Genomic DNA, 12,275 nt, shown 5'->3' with positions numbered 1-12,275 from the left:
GGGAACGTCAGTTACTTTCTGATGCTAATTTTTAGTCATGAGACCTTTGTGAAGAAATTGTACTTGTCACTCTGATGCCCTGTTGAATTACCAAATTAATTGTCGTTACCAAATATTACAAAATACCAAATAAATTACCAATTACGAAATTAATTACTAATTACCAAATTTCCATTTCTTGATTACCTATCAAGTTACTTGTGAAATTTCTCGCACCTGTCAAGTTCTGTCTTAAATTTTTGTGCGTTTTTCTTTTGGAGGGTCTTCTATTTACGAATGACTTAAATTGAGAAAAATTAACCTCTTAATGTTATGATGATGAAAAATCGAAAATTTTGGCGTAGGTGCTCGGTAACTATCTTTGGTTGAATCTATCGGAGAGAAACACTATTGTGAAAGCTCCCTGTTATACGAAGGTTGCCTCCACTTTTTCTGAACTACTTCAAATCTACCCAGTAGGGAAGAAAAATGTAATGATATATAGTAAAAGATCAGTTTTTATAAATTTGATAATACAGTTTTTAAGTCGGTTATTAATCTGATTATACAATTAGTATGGTTTTAAGTTTGTACAATTAATCATAAGTTTTATTGAATCATTGTATTAATAAAATTAAACTGAACGTATAATATTTAATATGTAAAATATGTATAATATTTAATACGAAAAGTGCCTCCAAAGTTTGAGCACTGGATTACCTTCTGGCAAATTCAGTGAAGTTACTAAATAAGAGCCAGACACGATGATAACACATCTCAATTTGTTTACTTACTAAATACCATCCAGCGACCAAAAGAACTTAAAGTATTTTGATCAGCTAATGCGCAGTTGCCGCTATAGATTCGAAAGCCGAAAAATAACAATCAATAGACTTTTCTTTAGAAAAAGCGTCAGTCATCAAAGAGTTCATTGTAAAATCCAATGTGTTCAGGCATCATCCTTACTCGGCAGATTTAACATCTGTTGATTGCTTTCATTCCCTAGTGTGAGATCTCACTTTAAAGTAAACCGCTTTGAAAGGATTTCAGAAATAGCAAATTCAAAATACCAAGCAGACAATATTTATTCTTACAGTTAATCTGTTATACGACATTTTGCTAATTATTTATTTTTAATTTAGTTGGAAGAAATATATTTATTAAGATATGTGTTGAGTAGCGGTATGGAGCATATAAAGCAGTTGCTGTCATTCTCTTGTCCATGGAAGAGTGGTTGCCAGAGCCTCAAGGAGATTGATTTCTACTCCCCCCCCCCAGTTTTCATAAAGAGCACCCCTTAGGAAAGGACCATAAGGTCTCTCACCCCTCTCCTCTACGACCAAACCACACGAAAGAACTTTCGACTCGCAATCTATTTAGAGTGCCCTCATGTTGCGAAGACCTAATACATTTACAAACTCCATGTGTTCTCCGGAATTAGAACCCGGGCCGTTTGTTACCGCAGTAGGCTCCCCTAACCACTGTATCGTCTGGGCGGCACATAAATCAATAATGAATAAGATTATAATGTTAGATCTTTAATTGTTAGACATTGTGCACTGTAATAAACAAAATGCATATAAAAATATTTGTTCTTTGAGACTCGTTTTATTGCTGCCAGCCTTAAACTGTGACTGTGTCTGAAAATCTACTATATATGTTCAACACTAAGTTGAATAACGACTATTTTGATTTGTACAATTCGCAATCTTTTTTTCGATGAAATGGACGCTGTCAAATTAATTTCATTCTTCATTTTTCTTTCGTAAAAAAGAAAGAATAAAAGTATAATACTTTTTGGCTATCGTCTTAAAGACATCGTTTAAGCAATCCCACTAAGCACCACTATGGTAAATTTATAAAATTTAGAAAAGAGTTGAAAGTCTTTTAGAAATTTATAAAAGAAAATAAAAAAGAGTGGAAAGAACAAAGCCATTTTAATGAGTCTGCAGTTTTTTCAGAAAGATAGGCTATAAGATACCATAAAAGAGAGGGGGTACATAGTAAAAAATAACTAACAATGTGCTAAAAATTAAAAAAAAAAAAAAAAGATCATTTCGTGGAAAAGTATTTATTTTCTTTACATCACAGAAGGTAATAATTCACCTCAGACATTTGCAGAAGAATTAAAAATAAAATTAAAAGGGAAAACTCACAGAGGTTCATTAGTTTTCTACGTTTAATTGTACATTTTTTACTTCCTTCGAATCCTTACTTTGTCGTAAAAGAATCAGAGTTTCATTTTTAACAATATAGCAGACAAATGATCAAAATATAACCCCTCCCCTTAAAGAAAGATGGAACAAAAAACACTGTCCAGTTTTTAATAATAACGAATCACTTTCTTTTTGACAAATATGTAATAATGCGGAGGGGGATAAAGATTTTTCTAAACTTTTCCCCCATTTTTTCCCTCCCTATGCATATATTTATACATATCTCATTTAAACGAGCTTAAGAAAAGCGGGGAAATGAAAAGAATGCTCATTTTTCCTGCAAAATCGTTTGCAAAACATGGCGCCGGTATTCTTTTTTGAAAGTAGGGAATCGCGATCGTTTGGTACATGGTTAAATAGAAAGACGATAATGACAATTTTTGTTTTGGAAGCAAAAGAAAAAGGAAATAATTAGGAAGAGAAAATTTTTATCCCTTTTTTTTTTTTTCTCCTGGGATAGAAAACTGTTGAGATTTATGCCCAGTAGTTCCAAAGATAGGCGGGTTGCTGGGAAATGTAGGATAGTATATTTCGTGGAGAAAAAAATAACATTAAAAAGAAGAAAAATACATGTTGCGGAATGATTAGTTTTAATTATGTTTCTCCCTCCCTTTTTGATTTTTGATTTTATTTTGTTATTTGTTTTTTAACGCTGCCAGAGATGAATAATCTTAGAGCTCAATTAACAGTGGTCATTTTGGAATGTAAATTTGAATTCCGAATGCATCCTATAAGAGCACAGACTTCTTCATTTATATATGTTAATGGCTGAAAAGTTAATGTTGTATTATAATTCACAGGATTTTTTTAAATATTTTTGGTTGTTTATTTATTTAATTTTACTTTTCTAATGTGATATGTAATAGATGGGGAAAACTGCCAGATCTCACCGAACGTCTGAAACAAAAATTCTAATAACTACTTTTTTTCCTTAGTTTTTAATTATTTATTGATTGCTATTCAAATATTATTGTTTATTACACAAGATAATACTGTTTTCTTTTTGCATTCGTTTAATATGCCTTCCTATACAATTGTTATTAAATTGCATTTTCAGATAATAAGCCAATGTCTTACACACTAATCAGTCAGCTGCAATTCTTAGGTTTACCCGTTTATATTTTGTTGCATTTAATTGATATTACGTTTTATATAAATGTTGGGCGTACAACAAAAATTTGGTGGATTTCTTGTTTTTTCTGCTCAATGAATACTTTATCAGTCTTACATTTTATTTTGTGTGTGTGTATGTATAAATAAATATATTAATTAAAGGAAATAAATTGCCTTATGCAAAAGCTGCAAAATAATAAAATAATAATTTATTTACTAATGGATTATTTAGTACATTATCTCCTTTGATAAAGGTTGTAGAATTTCAGTGGAATGCAGTAATTTATAGTTAAAAATGAATCTTGAATTTTTTTTAAAAAATGAAACATCAAATATGAATCGTGAATAAATAGAAAATGGAAGCTTTTTAAAAATGAAAATAATTTTTTATTTTTTAAAAAGCTTCCATTTTAATAATATAAATAATTAATCAGCAAACCAAGTAATTATCGTCATTGATAAGAAATTGGTTGACTTTTCAAGAGGAACAAACCAACCCTTCCAATCAATTAACAATGATTAATAAATGCGAAGGTGTTTCGTTTTTTACTCAAGTAAGAATTATGCCAAGCAATTATTTAGTAAGATGAATTTAAGCTAAGGTAGGTAGATTTTAAGTGAGATGAATTTAAGTACTATATGGAATTCATTATGAAAATGACAGTTCCGTTAAATTTAAAATAAATTTTAAAATTGTGAGATATTATTGTAGGAGAGCATTATTTTCTTACTCGAGTAAAGTGTCCCCCGACACCCTCGCTTTTAATCATGTTAATTCAAAGTAATCTTTATAAACATAATAAACAGAATGCAATCTTTACAAAACATTTTAAAATGTTAAATAAGTAGAAAAGTTGAGAAAATATATTTACACAGACAAGAAGGTGTAATTAAAAATATTTAAAAAAGGAAATGTACATAATATACATAAATGGCCAGAAGATGAATTAACTTATGTTGTTGTGGGTGATAAAATGTTAAAGACAGTAACGAGCATGTGAGACATGTTCTTTACTGTCTTCGTATCCAGAATGGAATTTGGAATTCGGACCAGGATGGAGGAGACGGTTGAGAGAATGAGTTTGTGGCAGACGAGGACTTTTAGAATTTATTTTTTAGAATGCGGGAAGGAAGTGGTTGTGGAACTCTCTTTCGAGTGCAAGAGGCGTCTGTTGAAAATTTGACTTTGACCTGACCAAACAAAAGAAATTAATTAATTTCTGGCTGATTGTCGTAGCTGAAAGAGGGAAAAAAGTACAAGTAATTTTCACTACTCAAGGGCTTTTAAGCAGACTCAGAAAATTTGGAAATATATATTACCAATTTTAGAATTATGCTTTTTTACCTGGTAAGTAACAGTACACAGCTACTGTCTAGTCAAACAGTCACAGCAAGTCATTGATCTGTGTCATATGACCACAATTAAATCGGTACCAAATCCAAAACAAAATGAATTTAATTTTTTAATTCAAATTCTTGCTGAATTTATTTACTATATAAACCAGATCAAAAATCTTTAATTAAATTTTTAGTTTCCGTTCCTCTGATTATATAGAAGTTATCTTTGTATATTCTTTTTTTTAAATATTTTTTTGGGTTGTGTTCACTGAAAATACGTCAGAATTTTGAAATCTGGATTACATTTCTGTTGTTGCTCTTATATTCCTTAAAAACTGCCTTTTCTTCCTGTGATCTTATATTGAATTATGCTTTTGTCTTAATTAATTTTGTAACTTCTCTTTACATTATTGTGCACTACATAAGATTTCCACGCTTAATGGCTTCTACGTTTTGCTATCAACAATGTATCAAAATTCTAGTTCTTTGCTACTTACTTCTTAGTAATAATCTTGACTGTATTAGTCTAATATAGTTCGACCGCCTCAAACGCAACTTTGATTGGCATTCTGCCAAAACACCTAGACTCGTCCAAAAGGGACGTTATTACTTGCTGCGACGTGAAAGGTCACGTGAAAGTCTTTTTTTCTCCGAAAGAGAAAATTTATATTATCGAGGAAAAGAAAGTTCCCATCCTTCTAACCTTATTTTGAGAAAAATTCTGTCCGAATGGCGCATGCGTGCTTGCGCTCATGGTCGCGGATGAAGCGTTCGAAACTATATTTAAATGTCTTACTTTTATTTCCTTTTATTATTTAGCCAAATTTGCTTAGTCATTTTTGCAAGCTTGATACTTTACGGATCCTAAAAAAAAAATTATCTGTTGCATTTTCAAATTACTTATGCTTTTTGATATATGACATATTTAAAGTGGAGGAAAAAAAAATGCCTTGAACCCTCTTCGACACAGACCCTTGGATTTTTGATGACTTTTCAACGCAAATCTACTGTCGATGGTGCCTCGTAGTTACATAGTGTTTGTTAGTTTCTACTATCTTCAAATATCTCAGAAGAAGTGGTAGGTATGCATATTGGTGTTCTTCGGCGGATCGATAAACAATCCGTCGAAGCTGTCCCAAGAACATCCAGTGCCTAGAATGTTATCAAGAAAAGCCTTGAAAGCGTTCTGTATCTTCCAAATTCTGAGCTCCGAGTGATGTTCCATCGATATCCAGTACATTTCAATGTGTTGAAGATTCTAAAGCAATAAAAAATCAGCGCAATTTATATAACTTTGAAAAAAATAATTTCGAACTCATACTGACATCCACAAATTCTTGCGAGGATTCAAAAAATCCAATACAAATTTAGCTATTTTTACGAGTTTTTTGTGGTATTTCTTAAAAAATGTCCATCGTAAAGCTACCACACACCTCAAAGTTCACTCGAAAGAAACTACATACATCTAACAGACGACTGGATTATTTATGTCTTCCTTCTATCATTTCTGGAAGACAGTACGGTTTTGTCTGCTCGTGATAACTTTCGGTGTACTCCATCCCAGTACCTTCTTTGTAATATCATTAGTACCTTCAGACTGATTATACAATTAGCTGATAATGGGTATTAAGGTAATATACAGTTTCGTTTATGCTGTTACAGTTTCGAACATCCAACAATTGTCGACTTCCAACAATGTCAACAACTAATGAATGAATGCTGTGTTGATAATGTGGTTCTTAAAAAAGAAAATAATAATAAGAAATACGCGGAGATGGAATGCAAATTTTATCTCTAATTTTTCTTTGTGCTTTCTTCCGGCTATTGGGTATTGCCACGGGGACTCCTGGTAGGTTGCCCTGGTGCCAGCTGTTGGAGGCAGAGGGACTGCAGAAGGTTTCTCGTAGATTTTTGCATGTTTAACATGAATGCGAGTCGCTTGCAAATCCCTCCAGGAAAAATAATTTTCTGTCTCTCATGATGCTACAAGATCCTTTCGGAGAACAGTATGATAACCGTGTAAAAAAGCGAGTGGCAAACCATTTCCTGTGCGAAAGTGTACCAAAGGGAGTTGAGCGCAGCTCTCTATTTGTTGGCCTCCTGTTTTCTATGATCTTGTTAGGAGTTCGAGGGCTTTGCAGCCTTGTGCGACTCTGTTCTTTGAAATTTTAGTATTATTATTTATATGACTGGATTTGTTTACCTTTTACGTGTCATTGTATTATTTTGCGTATTGCCTGTATATGATTACGTTATGTATTGATGTTTTTACTTCCTTGTACGAAGTAAAAAGGAAGTATTGTAATCGCAAAAAGTTTCAGGCAGCATATTTCAACGAAAACATCATTTTGACCGCTATCGAATGCAATTTAACGATATTTTTGCGTGATATCTGTACGTAAGGAGAGAATAAAAGACTTGTTTCCTCCAAAAAAATTATAAAACTGCTTTAAAATGGATTCTGAAGAGAATTTTTCGTGGCGTCTGTACGAACGTATCTCGCATAACTCAAAAACGAGTATCCTCAGAACGTTGAAATTTTGTATATAGGACTACTATAACATGTAGATGCGCACCTCGTATTTTTGTTGCAATCCGCCGTGCCAAACGTATATAAATATATTTATATATATATCCACTCTGTTACCCGGCTCAGTGATCTCAGTTTCTTTACTCTTATATGTTTGTAAATTGTACATTTTTTGCTTTAAAAATGATTGAATTATGTTGTTTTTATCTTTCGGTCAAGGTTCTTAATGCCTTTAGTAAATCTCTATACAATATATTCAGAATTATCAACAATTTTAAAGTTTTTTAAGTGCGTCTAAGCCTAATCCTTTTCTTGATGGCGGCCATTGCTTGTTTACACTTGAAACAACAGACTAGTGGATTTGTTTCCAATCTAGAGAAACTTAGCTTCGTAACAACAAAGATAAAGCATTCATTTATTATTGCCAATTAAATCATGCTTAATTCTTTCTGGAATTTTTTCGAGGAAATAAGTGTTTAAGAATTATTTCGTAATTTTTAATTAGATATTTTGAGTTCTTATGTATTTTTGCCTTCTCGCGAAGTGAGAACTGAATTAATTGAATGAGAAATAATCAATTGTCTGTGAAAAACTGTTTCTTTTTTGTTTTGTTTGCTTAATTTCCTTTATACATCATTCTAGCTTTATTATAGTATTTGAATAGAACATGTGGCAACGATTAGATAATTCTATTCTTTAAATGATATAAATTTTGTGCATTATGAGTTATAATATGAACGAAATATAATACTGTTAAGTGAATCTAGCGCCAGAGTGTCGCTATGATAAACAAATACTAGAGTGAATTTTAAAGAATGAATTTATTCTATTGTGGTTTATGCGCTGTCGGCGAAGTAGATTTGATTCAATCCAATAAGTTTAAATGAAATGCAAGAAAAAATGCATATAATTTAATATTCCGTACAAGGAAGTCATGTACACATCAGATTTTTTTTTTACTGTTGATGTATTATTTTTCTTTGTATCAGTATTATTTTTAAGCATTTTTCATTTTTATTATTGTATTATTTTAAGTTGGTTTATTCTCTTTTATAGGAGAACTAGCATAGTTTAATCATTAATGGTATATGTTAGCATTTTTGTTATAATAGTATTTGTATTTCATACATATATATATATATATATATATATATATATATATATATATATATATATATATATATATACTGTTTTCTTTGCTCTCTCTTCAGGCCTAGATTTTATGTTTTTATTGTTGAGTCCCTTGTAGTGTGAGTTATTTACTTACATTTGTAAGCCTTGTAGTGGAATACTTCATGGAACATTAGGAGTTTTGTATTTGTTTTCTTAATTACAAAAAAAAAAAAAAAAAAAAAAAAAAAAAAAAAAAAAAAAAATTCCTCGCGCAAATTTTAATTCAACAAAACTTTTAACGATAATTTAATCTTAATACAAGATACATAATTTTTTATAACAAAAGCATTATATTATTATTGCTTCATAATCTACAGGCGTTCTCCCCATGTCAAGCAAACATAATTTAACATTAATTAACATTAATTGTAAGCAAACATAATTTAAGTCTCCATCCTATACACTCTTTTTTCTGGCTACAAATTCGCAACTTATTTGTATTCAAATTTCTTTTTATTTTTTTTTTTTCCTCGTGCTGTTTAACGAGGCAGTTAGAAGATGACTTGGCAATGTAATTTTTTTTTTATTATTATTTCAGAAAACAATTCCGAGCTTAATTAAGTGTAAATTATTCCCCACATCTCTGCAGGAAAGACAGAACTCCAGGGTTAAAAAGGTTAGTAAGTCGTCTCACTAAATTGTCTTCGCAATGAGAGAAGTGAAAATTTAACGGGACTCTTTCTCCCCTTTTCCTCTTCTACCACCTCTTCATCCATTCAAATCCCATTAAAAACACCGGAAAAGAAATGTGTTCTGCTGTCAGAAAGAGTTCTTCACGTTCGAGGAATTTAAGGCATTCCTGTGGCTTGTTATTGCTATTTAATGGTCTACTTAAAGCAGTGTCTTCCCATGACTCATTTGCAATTAAATTATTCTACTGCCAGTCATGGAATGAGATTTCATGCATTCAGGGCCTGCGTTTTTATTCTTAATGAGAACATTTTAATAGAAATAATTTTTAAAGTCTTTTCTAAATTATTCTGTTTTAATTTTTGAGCAGTTAATAGTAAATTAACAAAGATGCCCCAAAATGGCGCTATTACGGAACTATGAACATCATGCAGTTCTGTTAAGTTTGCATGTAGGTCGTTTTGCAATTATAAGGAAATCGTGAGATTTAAAAATTTAATATCGCTATAATGCTATATGAACCTAAAGATATTTTTGCATTAAGAACATTTTAGCAGTAATAACTGCCTTACAGAAATCGGAATAAAAATTGGATTCCCGAAACTGCTGGCACGGTTTTGTGCAACAACTCTAAAATCTGTAAAATTTGTATAACTTTTACTACTTTGGACACAAAAGCCGCCGAAGTCTGTGTTGGATATTTTGACCGCTTTCGAAAATCCTTTCATTTCACGATTAACTCTCTCATATTATATGTTAAGGGTAAAAATAAAATATTCAACAATAATTTACTATTTTACCGTTTTTATGCATGTAAGCAAAAAATTGTATAAGCAAAATTCATTATCGAAAGAAAAATTATCGAAAAAAAAAAAAATAAATCATTATCGAAAACATAGATGGAGTAGGTTAGAGTAAGTATGCATCACGATGTTTTTGTTTAGATATTATGTACGTATGCAAGTCCCATTGTGCACGTATATTTTGCAGGGAAGGGAATTAAACATTTTGAAAATTTTCAATCGTTTTTCAGCATTTTATATTTTTCTTGCAAAATTGCTCATCTTTAGCGATATTCGAAATTTTCTCCCCTTTTCTCCAACCTATCAGTTTCAGTTTCAAATCACTTTCACAATTACATTCTCATCAGCGTCTCCTTTTAAAGCACAAACACACAAGAACATTTCTATATCTCCCGTTCTAATGGACTGACTGACAAACTTGTGTTTTTCATTTCTTGAAAGTGCGGCTTAAGATATATATTAGATTTATATATAGCCTTGTTGTAACATAGGTATTTTGACACAAAATCCGACTTTTTCTGAAGTGATATCATATTGTTGCGATTTTTCTTTTCTGACACCAGTTGTTACCTTATTTTCTTTCTTAACGTTCTAACGGGGTTTGTGTGGATTTGGAGTGAATAACGACGACACTTGATGAAGTATCGAAACACACTTTATTGGTCGAGATCAATCAGGATAGCTCCAAAATCTCGTTTACAGTCGTCGAACTGTACACGCTGACACGATCAGCGACATGGCTTTCAGGTTATCAAGCTATCATGGTGGAGACAGCTTCACTGCAAAGCACCAGAGTACAACTCCCGACTCTGCTCGGTCGTTCTCGGAACTCCACGTACTCTCGAGACTCTCCACGTGAACAACTCGCGATGCACTCGACGACACACAGAGCACAGCTCCAGACTCTTCGGTTCAGTCGTTTCCGGAACTCAACACGCTCTCTCGACGATGCACTAACCGCGATACACTAGGAGACTCTTTCGGTGCACTCGACGACCCACTCGGCACTCCCTGCCCATCTGTCAACTCGATCGACTCCGCATGGACTAACTCGAGACACACTAACTCGCACACTAGACGAGGCACACTCTCTAACTGACTGGGGACCAGCAGGGTTTCTATAGCTTTCGGCTTATGTTCGAGAACATTCTGAGTTAAACCGGTAAGAATTCGTTCCAGAAGTTTCTCCATCCGTCCATGGTATATCGCCTATTTTGTCACCAAATGGGTTATTTCTCGCCAAATGTGGCAACCCTGCCTTCAATTGCCATTTTATGGCAACCCTAAAACTGCTTTGCGGGGAAGTCATTTTACCGCGCTTGTACATTTCGTAACAATATTTTTTTCTATATTTTGATTCTACGATTCAAATTATGCCACAGTCCCAAGTTTTGTAAAAATCGAACGTGAATTTTTTAAAAAAATTAGCTCCCTCAATTTTAGCTCCTTAGTGTTAATTGAATTTCGTTATATATTCATTAATATATCCTTTTTTTTTCCCTGCTAAACTTGATTCTTTCTTTCACAGTTCAAAATTTAGATTCAATGCGAATAAAATTCGCAGTTATTTTCTGATTTGTCTTTAAAATTTGTATTTTTCAGTAATTTTTAAAAACTTTCGAAAACATTTTTGAATTATAACCTATAAAAATTTTATCATCATTTTAAGCAGATGTTTCTCTAAGCATACCTGCAAACAATTACAGTTTTTCTTTCAAAACTTCTTGACATGTACGTGAATTTACAAACTGGCACATTTTCAAATTTGGCATCTTTGTTTTAAGCAATAATAACGCCAAATATGCTTTATGAATAAAGCAAATATGACCTACGATTAAAATATATAATAGACAGAAAATTATTAAAGAATGAACTATGCACCTTTTTTCTCGCTCGTGCACAATGAAAGGAAAAGGGAAGTAGGTTACCATAAATTACGAATTTTGTGGAGTGAACTGTTCTTGGCCAAACCGAAAAAAAAAAAAAATCTGAAATGTTTCAGATTTTAAATTACGTCCAAAGGGGCGTTTTTTTAACGTTTTGAGTGTTACCTTTATTTATTAAATATCATGTTCTTTGCACTTAAACCATAAAATTAAGTTCAAGAGCAATATCGCAAAATAATGTTAAATTAAGCATATCTTTAGAATTTCCGATATACACAGTCTCGCGAGCTGGAGATAAAAGTATTTTTTTTTCTATATAACGTTGCCATTTCTCGCTTTTAAAGCATTGAGTTTGTAAATCAAAAATTCGTTAAAGTTTTACAAAATATAAAATCTATAATAAAACAAATTCCAAATTTGGGATTTCAGATGCCCATATTCGCAGTAGGATATCGTCATTTTCAAAATTCGATGGCTCTATATACCATTGTTTTATCACAATGCGAGAAATGGACAATCATTTATGCAGATTTTTCATTATTTAATTTCTTCAAATATAATGCAGGACTCTAACATTTTGTGGCAACAGTTTGAAAAGTGAACCGAC

At 32.0% G+C, this 12,275-nt stretch overlaps 1 long non-coding RNA gene across 6 annotated transcripts in view; it reads left to right on the top strand.

Moving 5' to 3' along the window:
- Positions 1-12,275, top strand: part of LOC118194396 (uncharacterized) — a 1,067,480-nt gene that overhangs the window by 1,008,042 nt on the left and 47,163 nt on the right. The gene's annotated exons all lie outside the window — the stretch shown is intronic.

This window comes from Stegodyphus dumicola, chromosome 10 (assembly GCF_044657685.1).
Source record: "Stegodyphus dumicola isolate Sdum_Otavi_A_Nest chromosome 10, ASM4465768v1".
Classification (NCBI taxonomy): domain Eukaryota; kingdom Metazoa; phylum Arthropoda; class Arachnida; order Araneae; family Eresidae; genus Stegodyphus; species Stegodyphus dumicola.
Note: the sequence above shows the minus strand (reverse complement) of the source record. Positions and strands in the feature narration are given on the sequence as shown.